This window comes from Hyla sarda, chromosome 5 (assembly GCF_029499605.1).
Source record: "Hyla sarda isolate aHylSar1 chromosome 5, aHylSar1.hap1, whole genome shotgun sequence".
Taxonomy (NCBI): domain Eukaryota; kingdom Metazoa; phylum Chordata; class Amphibia; order Anura; family Hylidae; genus Hyla; species Hyla sarda.
This window is the reverse complement of record NC_079193.1, coordinates 324540337-324554155: the sequence shown is the minus strand read 5'-3', so window position 1 is coordinate 324554155 and position 13819 is coordinate 324540337. Positions and strand designations below refer to the sequence as shown.

At 41.5% G+C, this 13819-nt stretch overlaps 1 long non-coding RNA gene across 1 annotated transcript in view; it reads right to left on the bottom strand.

Annotated features, from left to right (window-relative positions):
- Nucleotides 1–8682, bottom strand: part of LOC130272733 (uncharacterized) — a 19450-nt gene extending 10768 nt beyond the window's left edge. Inside the window, exon 1 of the long non-coding RNA XR_008843708.1 lies at nucleotides 8467–8682. This is a non-coding gene — a long non-coding RNA (uncharacterized LOC130272733). The remainder of the gene's footprint in view (nucleotides 1–8466) is intronic.
- Between the last annotated feature and the right edge of the window lie 5137 nt (nucleotides 8683–13819).

Genomic DNA, 13819 nt, shown 5'->3' with positions numbered 1-13819 from the left:
GGCCCCCCAGACAAGTGCAGAGAAGCCCCCTTCCGCTCACCCTGTCTGGAGCCCCCCAGAGGATTATCAGCCACGGATTCCTGAGTATGTTGGCGACTCAGGAATCCGGATTGACACGGCTGGGTTCACTGATCTGGACTTTTTAAAGTTTTTTTTCAGTGACAGCCTGGTCAATCTAATGGTGGAGCAAACGAACTTGTACGCCCAGCAGTTCATTGCCCACCACCCCGATTCCTTTTTGGCCAGGTCCAATGAATGGCGCGCCATTGATGCAGCGGAAATGAGGACATTTTGGGGCCTCACGCTGCATATGGGCCTGGACAAAAAACCAAGTGTCCGTCATTACTGGAGCGGGGACTTCCTATACCAGACCCCGCTTTACAGTATGGCGATGACACGGAAGCGGTACGAGGCGATTCGGAAATGCCTGCATTATGCAGATAATGAGGCATGTCCGCCCCGAGGTGATCCCACCCATGACCGGCTTTACAAAGTGAGGCCGGTCATCGATCACTTTGGGGCCAAATTTTTGGAGGCCTACGTACCGCTCAGGGACCTCTCGGTAGATGAGTCTCTCATCAGTTTTAAGGGGAGACTCATCTTCCGCCAGTATATTCCCTCAAAGCGGGCGCGGTATGGCGTGAAGCTCTATAAACTCTGCGAGAGTACCTCCGGGTACACTTGCAGGTTTAGAGTATATGAGGGACGAGATTCCCGTATTGAACCCCCAGATTGTTCCCCCACTCTGGGTGTTAGCGGGAAAATCGTTTGGGACCTTATGCACCCATTGCTGGATAAGGGTTTCCACGTATACGTGGACAACTTTTATACCAGCATCCCTCTGTTCAAATCCCTTTCCGCCAGATCCACGTCCGCTTGTGGGACCGTGCGGAAGAATCAAAGAGGCTTCCCTCTGATTTTGTTAAGACGCCTATCCCCAAGGGTGAGTCCCGTGCCCTGACCCATGATGTTGGTCAGGTATAAGGATAAGAGGGATGTCCTTATACTCACCACTATTCATGGGAATGGCAGCACCCCTGTCCCTGTGCGAGGTACCGCGGGACCGGTCCTCAAGCCCGATTGTATTCTGGACTACAATCGGTATATGGGGGGAGTTGATCTCTCTGATCAAGTCCTCAAGCCATATAACGCCATGCGGAAAACACGGGCATGGTACAAAAAAGTTGCGGTCTACTTGGTACAGGTTGCCATGTACAATGCTTTTGTACTATCCCAGTACGCTGGCAACACAGGGACATTCCTCCAGTACCAAGAAGAAGTCCTAAGGTTCCTGATCTTTGCTTACCGGGAAAGAGCAGGCCGGACTTCCCAAGGGTCTGGAGTTATAGGCGCCAGGATCGTCCCAGGCCAACACTTTCCAGGTGAGATCCCCCACAGTGGAAAGAAGGGGCGATCCCAGAAAAAATGCAGAGTGTGTTACAGGAGGGGGATTCGGAGGGACACCAGGTACCAATGTGACACTTGCCCAGATAATCCGGGCCTCTGCATAGGCTGCTTCAGGGAGTATCACACTTCCATGGAGCCCTAAATTTTCCCTTTTCATTAGAATTTTCCATAATTTGACCAATGTACCAAGTCCAGAGTACATTCCAAAATATAACCCCCATAAATCACTAAATTGCCCCCAAAAAACTGAAAAAAAAAAAAAAAAAAACCTGATAAGACCTCTGGGGGTATTTTTTCAAAAATGGGTCATAGGTCACTGAGTCACTATCATCGGGGACTTTTATGTTGCCTCAAATGCGCAGTGCTCTCTCTCCACCTGAGCGGGTGCGCATTTGAGGCAACAGGTTAGGGACGGCCACACACATTACATTCCCAGAATGATGATTCAGAGCATAGGGTTTGGGGCAGGCATATTTTTTTTAGTTTTGGCTATGCTCTGGGTCATCATTCTGGGAACATATCCTGTTTTATTATTTTATGATTTATAGTTTTCTGGCCCACTGTACCCCATATTACGGGCCTCTGTACCCCACCTGTCTACCCCAGTTACGGCCCGTTGTCCCCCATAGTGTTCCCCTATTTTAGGGCTCAGTGCTCCCCCCATTAATGCTCCTTGAGGGGGGATCCCACATCCTGGCTACTATAATAAGCTCAAGGCCCCTGACTGACATCCCACTCCAAGACCTGGTGTGCACCCGCGGAGCAAAACTCATAAAAAATTAAGGTATGTCCTTATTCCAACGAAATGTATTTACAAATTTTGGGGTGTTTTTTCTGCTATTAACCCTTGTAAAAATGTAAAATTTGGGGGAAAACCCACATTTTAGTGAAATTTTTATTTTTTTATTTTACATATGCAAAAGTCGTGAAACCACTGTGGGGTATTAAGGCTTACTTTACCCCTTGTTACGTTCCTCAAGGGGTCTAGTTTTCAAAATGTGATGCCATGTGTTTTTTTTTTGCTGTCCTGGCACCATAGGGGCTTCCCAAATGCGACATGTCCCCCCCATTTCAGCAAAGTTTGCAAATGTGACTCCTTCTCTTCTGAGCATTGTGGCACTCCTGCAGTGCACTTGACGTCCACTTATGGGGTACCTCTATACTCAGAAGAGATGGGGTTACAAATTTTGGGGGGTATTTACTGCTATTAACCCTTGCAAAAATGTGAAATTTGGGGGGAAACACACATTTTAGTGGAAAAAAATGAAAAAAATTTACATATGGAAAAGTCGTGAAACCCCTGTGGGGTATTAAGGCTCACTTAATTCCTTGTTATGTTCCTCAAGGAGTCTAGTTTCCAAAATGGTATGCCATGTGGGGTTATTTTGTTGTTCTGGCACCATAGGGGCTTCCTAAATGCGACATGCCCCCCTAGCAAAATTTGCTCTCAAAAAGCCAAATATTACTCCTTCTCTTCTGAGCATTGTAGTTCGCCCGTAGTGCACTTAAGGGGAACTTATGGGGTAACTTCATACTCAGAAGAGATGGGGTTACAAATTTTGGGGGGTATTTTCTGCTATTAACCCTTGCAAAAATGTGAAATTTGGGGGGAAACACACATTTTAGTGAAAAAAAAATTAAAAAAATTTACATATGGAAAAGTCGTGAAACCCCTGTGGGGTATTAAGGCTCACTTAATTCCTTGTTACGTTCCTCAAGGGGTCTAGTTTCCAAAATGGTATGCCATGTGGGGTTATTTTGTTGTTCTGGCACCATAGGGGCTTCCTAAATGCGACATGCCCCCCTAGCAAAATTTGCTCTCAAAAAGCCAAATATTACTCCTTCTCTTCTGAGCATTGTAGTTTGCCCGTAGTGCACTTAAGGGGAACTTATGGGGTACCTCCATACTCAGAAGAGATGGGGTTACAAATTTTGGGGGGTATTTTCTGCTATTAACCCTTGCAAAAATGTGAAATTTGGGGGGTAACACACATTTTAGTGAAAAAAAATTAAATAAATTTACATATGGAAAAGTCGTGAAACCCCTGTGGGGTATTAAGGCTCACTTAATTCCTTGTTACGTTCCTCAAGGGGTCTAGTTTCCAAAATGGTATGCCATGTGGGGTTATTTTGTTGTTCTGGCACCATAGGGGCTTCCTAAATGCGACATGCCCCCCTAGCAAAATTTGCTCTCAAAAAGCCAAATATTACTCCTTTTCTGAGCATTGTAGTTCGCCCGTAGTGCACTTAAGGGGAACTTATGGGGTACCTCCATACTCAGAAGAGATGGGGTTACAAATTTTGGGGGGTATTTTCTGCTATTAACCCTTGCAAAAATGTGAAATTTGGGGGGAAACACACATTTTAGTGAAAAAAAAATAAATAAAAAATTACATATGGAAAAGTCATGAAACCCCTGTGGGGTATTAAGGCTCACTTAATTCCTTGTTACGTTCCTCAAGGGGTCTAGTTTCCAAAATGGTATGCCATGTGGGGTTATTTTGTTTTTCTAGCACCATAGGGGCTTCCTAAATGCGACATGCCCCCCTAGCAAAATTTGCTCTCAAAAAGCCAAATATTACTCCTTCTCTTCTGAGCATTGTAGTTCGCCCGTAGTGCACTTAAGGGGAACTTATGGGGTACCTCCATACTCAGAAGAGATGAGGTTACAAATTTTGGGTGTATTTTCTGCTATTAACCCTTGCAAAAATGGGAAATTTGGGGGGAAACACACATTTTAGTGAAAAAAAAAATTTACATATGGAAAAGCCGTGAAACCCCTGTGGGGTATTAAGGCTCACTTAATTCCTTGTTACGTTCCTCAAGGGGTCTAGTTTCCAAAATGGTATGCCATGTGGGGTTATTTTGTTGTTCTGGCACCATAGGGGCTTCCTAAATGCGACATGCCCCCCTAGCAAAATTTGCTCTCAAAAAGCCAAATATTACTCCTTCTCTTCTGAGCATTATAGTTCGCCCCGTATTGCACTTAAGGGGAACTTATGGGGTACCTCCATACTCAGAAGAGATGGGGTTACAAATTTTGGGGGGTATTTTCTGCTATTAACCCTTGCAAAAATGTGAAATTTGGGGGGAAACACACATTTTAGTGAAAAAAAATAAAATAAATTTACATATGGAAAAGTCGTGAAACCCCTGTGGGGTATTAAGGCTCACTTAATTCCTTGTTACGTTCCTCATGGGGTCTAGTTTCCAAAATGGTATGCCATGTGGGGTTATTTTGTTGTTCTGGCACCATAGGGGCTTCCTAAATGCGACATGCCCCCCTAGCAAAATTTGCTCTCAAAAAGCCAAATATTACTCCTTCTTTTCTGAGCATTGTAGTTCGCCCGTAGTGCACTTAAGGGGAACTTATGGGGTACCTCCATACTCAGAAGAGATGGGGTTACAAATTGTGGGGGGTATTTTCTGCTATTAACCCTTGCAAAAATGTGAAATTTGGGGGGAAACACACATTTTAGTGAAAAAAAAATAAAAAAAATTTACATATGGAAAAGTCATGAAACCCCTGTGGGGTATTAAGGCTCACTTAATTCCTTGTTACGTTCCTCAAGGGGTCTAGTTTCCAAAATGGTATGCCATGTGGGGTTATTTTGTTTTTCTAGCACCATAGGGGCTTCCTATATGCGACATGCCCCCCTAGCAAAATTTGCTCTCAAAAAGCCAAATATTACTCCTTCTCTTCTGAGCATTGTAGTTCGCCCGTAGTGCACTTAAGGGGAACTTATGGGGTACCTCCATACTCAGAAGAGATGGGGTTACAAATTTTGGGTGTATTTTCTGCTATTAACCCTTGCAAAAATGTGAAATTTGGGGGGAAACACACATTTTAGTGAAAAAAAAAATTTACATATGGAAAAGCCGTGAAACCCCTGTGGGGTATTAAGGCTCACTTAATTCCTTGTTACGTTCCTCAAGGGGTCTAGTTTCCAAAATGGTATGCCGTGTGGGGTTATTTTGTTGTTCTGGCACTATAGGGGCTTCCTAAATGCGACATGCCCCCCTAGCAAAATTTGCTCTCAAAAAGCCAAATATTACTCCTTCTCTTCTGAGCATTGTAGTTCGCCCGTAGTGCACTTAAGGGGAACTTATGGGGTACCTCCATACTCAGAAGAGATGGGGTTACAAATTTTGGGGGGTATTTTCTGCTATTAACCCTTGCAAAAATGTGAAATTTGGGGGGAAACACACATTTTAGTGAGAAAAAAAATAAAAAATATTTACATATGGAAAAGTCGTGAAACCCCTGAGGGGTATTAAGGCTCACTTAATTCCTTGTTACGTTCCTCGAGGGGTCTAGTTTCCAAAATGGTATGCCATGTGGGGTTATTTTGCTGTTCTGGCACCATAGGGGCTTCCGAAATGCAATATGCTTCTGAGCCCTCTACTGTGCCCGCCGAACACTTTACATAGACATATGAGGTATGTGCTTACTCGAGAGAAATTGGGCTACAAATACAAGTATAAATTTTCTCCTTTTACCCCTTGTAAAAATTCAAAAATTGGGTCTACAAGAACATGCGAGTGTAAAAAATGAAGATTGTGAATTTTCTCCTTCACTTTCCTGCTATTCCTGTGAAACACCTAAAGGGTTAAAATGCTGATTGAATGTCATTTTGAATACTTTGGGGGGTGTAGTTTTTATAATGGGGTCATTTGTGGGGCATTTCTAAGATGAAGACCCTTCAAATCCACTTCAAACCTGAATTGGTCCCTGAAAAATTGTGATTTTGGAAATTTTGTGAAAAATTGGAAAATTGCTGCTGAACTTTGAAGCCCTCTGGTGTCTTCCAAAAGTAAAAACTCGTCAATTTTATTATGCAAATATAAAGTAGACATATTGTTTATGTGAATAAAAAAAATAATATTTGGAATATCCATTTTCCTTACAAGCAGAGAGCTTCAAAGTTAGAAAAATGCAAAATTTTCAAATTTTTCATCAAATTTTGGGATTTTTCACCAAGAAAGGATGCAAGTTACCAAAAAATGTTACCACTAAATTAAAGTAGAATATGTCACGAAAAAACAATTTCAGAATCAGAATGATAACTAAAAGCATCCCAGAGTTATTAATGTTTAAAGTGACAGTGGTCAGATGTGCAAAAAATGGCCGGGTCCTGAGGTGTAAAATGGCTGGGTCCTTAAGGGGTTAATTTTTCACAGGCCTTTTCAAAAATGAATGAAGAAATATGATTGGTTGCTATGGGCAACTGGTCAGTTTTTTCTCTGCACTGGTTTTAATAAATCTCCCCCATAGAGTATATACTGAATGTGAAGTATATATAAAGTATCGCTGAACTAAATGTATACGCTGTATCTATACGCTGTCACTTGCTCAGCCGCTCTGAGGTGAATGACAGAAAATCCCGCCCTACCCTGACAGGAGATCACCACGCTGCCGGGTATCGCGAGATTTGAGAGATGCGTTGAGCGAGACCTAAAATGGCGGCGGTGACGCAGGAAGATAAGAAGAGGACGAGAGAAGGAAAATTAGGATGTCGGTGAGGTCGGGATGTAAACAGAAGATGCTGGATAACAGAGAATACAGAGAAAGTCAGTCTAAGTAAGTATTTAAAACAAGTTGGAAGAAAAAATTACTGTTAAAGAGTTCAATATAGATGAAGAAAAGTGTTTAATGAATTTAGAATAATATAAGCGGTGCACAGTAGGGAAAAACAGTAGAACACCAGAATAGGGGAAAATAAGGGAAAATATGAATAGGAAAAAATTATGTGAAGAAAATTATATAGAGATATAATTAAAATAAATAAATAATAAATAATGAAATGAAGAAATAAAGAATATTTAAATTACCATATTTTCCGCCGTATAAGACGCACTTTTTCTTCCCCAAAACTGGGGGGAAAAAGTAGGTGCTTCTTATACGGCGAATACACCCCTACCGCGGCGGTAACAGGACATCACCGATCGCGGTGATGCCCTGTATTAACCCTTCAGACGCGGCGATCAAAGCTGACCGCCGCGTCTGAAGGGAAAGTGACACTAACCCGGCTGTCCAGTCAGGCTGTTCGGGACCGCCGCGATTTCACCGCGGCGGTCCCGAACAGCCCGACTGAATAGCCGGGTTAGTACTTACAGGACACCGGGAGGGACCTTACCTGCCTCCTCGGTGTCTTCTCCGTTCAGGGATCCCCTGTATGGCCGGCGCTCTCCTTCCTCGTCATCACGTCGTCGCGTACGTGCGTCGGCGTGCGTAACGACGTGATGGCGGCGACGGAGAGCAAGGATACCCGGCCGGCAGCAGAGACGTTCCGGAGCGACGGGGACACGGCGACAGCGATGGAGCGACATCCAGGGCAGCGGTGACTGGTCCGGAGCGGCGGGGACACGTGAGTATTACCTCCTATGCAGTGGTCTTCAATCTGCGGACCTCCAGATGTTGCAAAACTACAACTCCCAGCATGCCCGGACAGCCATTGGCTGTCCGGGCATGCTGGGAGTTGTAGCTTTGCAACATCTGGAGGTCCGCAGGTTGAAGACCACTATTGGGTTCAAAATCTTTATTTTTTTAGATTTTGCACCTATAAATTGGGTGCGTCTTATACCCCGGTGCGTCCTATAGGACGTAAAATACGGTATATATTCTTGAAACTAAATATTGCATATATATATATATATATATAGAAGGCAAAAAGCGGCTGCAGCACACAAAATAGGTGAAAAAATAATGGTGGCTTTAATCCATTATAAATACAGATGCAACGTTTCAGCTGCCAGTGCAGCCTTTATCAAGCATACAAAGTGACTGAACACAAAGAGTATATATATGGTAACCAATTACAATTAATAAAAATCAGTGTCAAAAATCAATAAATATAAACATAATAAAAACAAACAATCCTTAAGTGTGAGTGCATAACAACATGAAGCATAGGGACAATATACAAATTGTCAAGTTAATACAGTGTTACAAAAAAAGTGTTATTAAAAACAAGTGGTAAAAACCACAAATTTAGCTTGATTACAAATGTAAAAACATTAATATCACCTGGAGGACAAGTAATAGCGGCGGGCGCTCACCTGTACATGCTGTAAACATGGCGATAGAACGCCAGAATGGCGTGTATGTGGAATAGAGGCTGCGCAGCAGCCCTAACAGAGGAGACGAGAGTACACCAATCAGGGGGAAGAACAGGATCACATGGGTCGCATCGCAGTTGCCAAGCGGCGCGTGCGTACTGCGACGGAGTGAATCACTAATGGACATCTCAGAAGAGGGCAGTTTGAAAGATAACAACGTAAATGTGAGAAAGGCAGTTGGAAAACCGCAAGATCAGTGTATGACAGTTAACTTGTATATAGTGCATATGTGCCAGGTGTAATAGGGCAGTTGCCCGTGGTAACTATCGATATGAATAAGACCAAAATGGATGGGTGATAGTGAAAATATATAAAAAAAATATAAAAAATAAAAGGATAAAATAAAATTAAAAAAAATAATAATAAAAATAAAAAAATAAAAATAAAAAATGAAAAAATAAACATAAAATAGTAAAGCACCATAAGATGATAATTGTTACTTTGTCAGCGTTTCTGGTTACTTACTGGTATACACTCGCAATAATTCAGACATACTGGGTGTATTAGTGGCCAATTGTTGGGTGACTGTTCCGACCAGTGTCCAGCCATTCGCCGCACTGGTCCGAATAACTGATATCTGACTAGTCGCGGTTGGCGACAAGTCAGGTAATCAGAAAGGCACCCAACTTGAACGGCACTTTACATTTACCCCATGCACACGAGACAGACAGTCAAGAGAACCAGAGTGACATCTATAGAGAGTGTAAACTCTCTTAGTTAGTATAAAAAATATCAGAAGATAATAAAGATAAAAATAATAAAGGTAACAAAAAAATGGAAGATCATTGTAAAAATAATGAATAAAATAAAATAAAAAATAAAAAATAAAAAAATAATAAAAAATAAAAAAATAAAAAATAAAAAAATAATAAAAAATGAAAAAAATAAAATGAAAAAAATGAGGTAAGGAAATTGTTATGTGAAGGGAAAAATAGAATGTGCTATGTGTAGTGTAAAAAGTGTTTAGTTTTGTGGAAAAGATATTGAAGGTTGATTCATTATAGTTGGAATATAGAGAAGTGGAGGAAAACTATAAATGAAGTAAAAATGATATTATAGTAGAGAAAAAAAATTTTAATAGTAGAGAAATTTTTTTTAAATTACTTATATATATGATACTAATGATCAATGTATAATATCCCTCTGAGTGGTATATTCTCCTCAAAACAATATAGATCATAACCTAATATTGTACGGTGAGGTCCCGTCCAGCTTGTCACTTGTCATCCTAGGAAGAAAGGGGAAGGAAAAGGGGAAGAGAAAAAAGGAACACATTAATTATTCTCAGTCACAATGATAATCTTATCCTAAAAACGGGAGAGAAGACACGGATAATTGTCAGAATTCAGGCATTATAGATTTGGGGTGTTACTGTAAAGTCAACATTCAGACCCTTAGGTCGCAGGGACTGCAACTCAAAAATCCATTTGAGTTCTCTTCTTTTTAGGGTGCCTACTCTATCACCTCCCCGTCTTAATGGTGGAATACAATCTAATAACATAAATTTTAAGTCTCTTTCTTGGTGGTGTGCTTCCACGAAATGTTTAGATACCGGAAGGTCCATACGTTTTTTTCTTATGGTAAACCGATGGTGATTAAATCTCGTCTTGAAGTCTTGTCCTCCAGGTGATATTAATGTTTTAACATTTATGATCAAGCGAAATTTGTGGTTTTTACCACTTGTTTTTAATAACACTTTTTTTGTAACACTGTATTAACTTGACAATTTGTATATTGTCCCTATGCTTCATGTTGTTATGCACTCACACTTAAGGATTGTTTGTTTTTATTATGTTTATATTTATTGATTTTTGACACTGATTTTTATTAATTGTAATTGGTTACCATATATATACTCTTTGTGTTCAGTCACTTTGTATGCTTGATAAAGGCTGCACTGGCAGCTGAAACGTTGCATCTGTATTTATAATGGATTAAAGCCACCATTATTTTTTCACCTATTTTGTGTGCTGCAGCCGCTTTTTGCCTTCTACATTGGGGACCAGGGACCAGGGTCCATCTGGTTGCTTGCACCTGAGATATTTTTCATAAGGAGTGCTACTTTTCGCTATATCTTTTTCTATATATATATATATATATATATATATATATATATATATATATATATATAGCAACAGAAGAATACAGCAGCGCACTGCCAGCACAAGGATATAGGTGAAACATGAATATGCAGTTAAAACATGGAGAGCTATACAGCCATGGTGTAATAAATGCAAATGTGAAACTATGAAATAGTGAGGGACTTAGCTCGCAAATTTGTCTCCGCCGGCGGTCAAATAGCTTGGACCGTCCCACCGCGATAAGGTGGCCTCATTGGGACGGACCCTACACTGTGAATATGCCTCTGTGTGAACAATTCAGTAAGCATGGCAGGGTCTGGAACATCCAAGACACCTTATATACACACCTGATAGAGGTGGGTGGGGTGCAAGGCCAACATGGAGGTAGCCACTCCCCCGTATGTGCCATACAGACAAAGAATAAGTCAGCCAGCACTTTAGTTGATACCAAACAATTATATGGACCTGGCCTACAGGTGCACGCTACTAGGCTAGAAATACAGCAACAGAAGAATGCAGCAGCACACTGCCAGCACAAGGATATAGGTGAAACATGAATATGCAGTTAAAACATGGAGAGCTATACAGCTATGGTGTAATAGATGCAAATGTGAAACTATGAAATAGTGAGGCACTTAGCTCGCAAATTTGTCTCCTCCGGCGGTCAAATAGCTTGGACCGTCCCACCGCGATAAGGTGGCCTCATTGGGACGGACCCTACACTGTGAATATGCCTCTGTGTGAACAATTCAGTAAGCATGGCAGGGTCTGGAACATCCAAGACACCTTATATACACACCTGATAGAGGTGGGTGGGGTGCAAGGCCAACATGGAGGTAGCCACTCCCCCGTATGTGCAATACAGACAAAGAATAAGTCAGCCAGCACTTTAGTTGATACCAAACTATTATATGGACCTGGCCTACAGGTGCACGGCTACCTCCATGTTGGCCTTGCACCCCACCCACCTCTATCAGGTGTGTATATAAGGTGTCTTGGATGTTCCAGACCCTGCCATGCTTACTGAATTGTTCACAAGGAAGTCAAGGGGAACCGTACAGAACTGTATGTGCGTACGGTTCCATTTGGTTTTCACCATACGGTTTTTGACTTTGCAGTTTTTTTTCTTGGAATTTCAATCAAACAAGTGAAACTTTATTCAAAATGGAGTGAAAAGTTAAAAACGCATACGGTTCTTTTAAAAAAAAAAAAGGGATGCAACCGGACACCATTTTTCAAACCATATACGGTTGAAAACCGTATATGGGTTAAAATTTGTACACACGTTTTGATACAGTTTAGTCAGGTTTTGAGGAATCCGTTTTACATCAAAAACCTGATACGGGAACTTTATTTCAAAAACGTGGTGTGCATGCACCCTTACCTGGGCTGTGGACTGATCGGCAGAACCATATAACACACTAGGTTACGTCCTAGGCTTCATGTTTAGATTCATTACATGTGTAAAAAAAAGTTTTTTCTCATAAATACATACAGTATCTAGTTGCTGCTGAGTCAGTAAAAGAAGTCTGTTTAGCATAATAGGAGCGTTTTGTCTTGCCTTAAAATCAGTGTTTCCCAGCCAGTGTGTCTTCAGCTGCTGCAAAACTACAACTCCCAGCATGCCCGGACAGCCTTTGGCTGTCCGGGCATACTGGGAGTTGTAGTTTTGCAACAGCTGGAGGCACCCTGGTTGGGAAACACAGATTTAACCACACATGGTACATAAAGATGACTACTGCGGCTATAGAAAGAGGGCGGTGGGAGCTGACAGGGCAATTGTTGACACTAGAGATGAGCGAACTTACAGTAAATTTGATTCGTCACGAACTTCTCGGCTCGGCAGTTGATGTCTTATCCTGCGTAAATTAGTTCAGCCTTCAGGTGCTCCGGTGGGCTGGAAAAGGTGGATACATTCCTAGGAAAGAGTCTACTAGGACTGTATCCAATTTATGCAGGATAAGTTATCAACTGCCGAGCCGAGAAGTTCGTGACGAATCGAATTTACTGTAAATTCGCTCATCTCTAGTTGACACCCTAAAGAATCACACGCATATATAACACCTCAGAACAGCCACATATAACAACCTGCACACACACAAATACTTGGGCTGTCATCAAGGTCCTAATTAGTAGAGATAATTAGAAGGTGGAAGTGGCACAATATTAGTAAGGCTGACATCAGTGTTGGGACATTATAGCTTGGCATGTATCATTCCCCACAGGATAAGCCCCGGGGAGGTTTGGTAATTACTGTAGCTTAAAACCAACGCAACTGATTTATCCTCGGGGGTATAGGGACATGCGTCAGTATGAGCTTTCCTTTCTTCCTCAATAATACTCTAATACTAAAGTGACATATCAGAAATCTCCAGTAATTGTACAATAAATGTATTACCCTGATATGTGTGTAAGGTCGTGGGGATTCTCTGAGCATCATATGGGGGTCCTCTTGTTTACTGAAACTACATTACATTAAAGGGGTTGTCCACCATAAGGTGATTTTAGTACTTACCTGGCAGGCAGTAATGGACATGCTTAGGAAGGATCTGCGCTTGTCTTGGGGCTAAATGGCTATGTCATGAGATTACCATAACACTGTGGCTAGCTTTTTGTGAACTGGTATTTCCTGTTTGACTTTTCTTTTTTTGACTACAAATCCCACAATTCCATTTTCCTCCCTCTCACACATCAGCCACCCCACCCATTGAAATATAAATGAACTGCATCCATTCAGAAGACCTGTGGTTTTCAATCAGGGTGCCTACAGCTGTTGCATTATTTGCATTTTGATCTCTCTCCCACCAAGCGATCGCTCCACCCATTGAAGCAGACAGGCTTCCTGTCATCAGCTGACTAGTGATTCAGGTCTTGGCCGCATTGCAAGCTGGGAAAAATCTGAGACAATAGTCATTTTGTATGCTGTTAAAAATAAATATTGAGGTTAAAATCACAGAAGAATTGTGAGAAAATCGTCACACACAGGTACAGACATGAACTATGAACTATACTAACTTTACAGCCCCTGTAGCATAGTCAAATAAAAAAAAATCCTGGGATCAAAAGTTTGGGCACCCCAGGTAAAAATTTGTATTAATGTGCATAAAGAAGCCAAGGAAAGATGGAAAAATCTCCAAAAGGCATCAAATTACAGATTAGACATTCTTATAATATGTCAACAAAAGTTAGATTTTATTTCCATCATTTACACT